The sequence below is a fragment of the Haplochromis burtoni genome, unplaced genomic scaffold (genome assembly GCF_018398535.1).
Source record: "Haplochromis burtoni strain Fernald_Lab_line unplaced genomic scaffold, NCSU_Asbu1 Contig_1013, whole genome shotgun sequence".
NCBI lineage: Eukaryota > Metazoa > Chordata > Actinopteri > Cichliformes > Cichlidae > Haplochromis > Haplochromis burtoni.
In genome coordinates, this window is record NW_024583374.1 from 65,433 (window position 1) to 66,244 (window position 812).

Sequence of the window (812 nt, forward strand, 5' to 3'; positions counted from 1 at the left end):
AGTTAACTAAAGGGTTTTGTTTTTACATCTAGTTTTAATTTTGTATTTAGTTTTAGCTAACTATAATAACCGTGCCCCACAGCCTTACACCCCCACCACCAGCCAGAACTGCGGATACAAGACACGATGGATGCACATGGGTGGATCCATGCTGTAGGCCATCTACAGTTCCATATGTGTTGTGTTTAGAGATGCTGTTCTGCATACCTTGGTTGTACAAATTTCCCTTTCAAGCACATCTCAAGGATGCTGTTGCAGTGCAGTGTTTTTAATTTTCTATCATCAAGTTGCAGTATACAAACCAAAGGTTCTGTTTGGTTTTGCTCTTTATTTGCAAAAGAAAAACACAAAGTCCAACTCTAGTGCCGATGCAAAAATGAGCAAATCTGTGTATATTTTTAAAAAACCTCAACTTATCTGTTAACAGCATGTTAAGGATACATTTTTCTCACATACACACACAGTTGAATAGTATCATAGATGGTTCACATAAATTATTTTACTTATACTGGCTCTAACATTAAGTATACAACATATTTCTGTATTAGTAAACTGTGTACATGACTAAAGATGATATCCGATCTCGGACAGCTAGATAAAGATGTCCACTGTGATCTTCTTCTTCTTTTTCTCGTTCTGTAAAGAGGCGGTGTGTATTATGGTTAATGTACATAGCCTCTGAGAGTGTATGACATTGGGAGAGCATGGTATGTATCTTTTTACCTAATGCAGCATTGATGGATCCAGCCTCTTCATCTCCCTCTGGACCCAATCATCGTCTGGATTGGCACACACAGGTTTGGACTTCTTTT

The 812-nt window shown here is 37.9% G+C and overlaps 1 long non-coding RNA gene across 1 annotated transcript; it reads right to left on the reverse strand.

The window, feature by feature from the left end:
• Positions 1–308: 308 nt before the first annotated feature.
• Positions 309–812, reverse strand: LOC121811844. Its single transcript, XR_006053446.1, has 2 exons — positions 724–812; positions 309–636 (listed from the first exon to the last, which is right to left on the reverse strand). It is a non-coding gene; the product is annotated as an uncharacterized LOC121811844 (long non-coding RNA).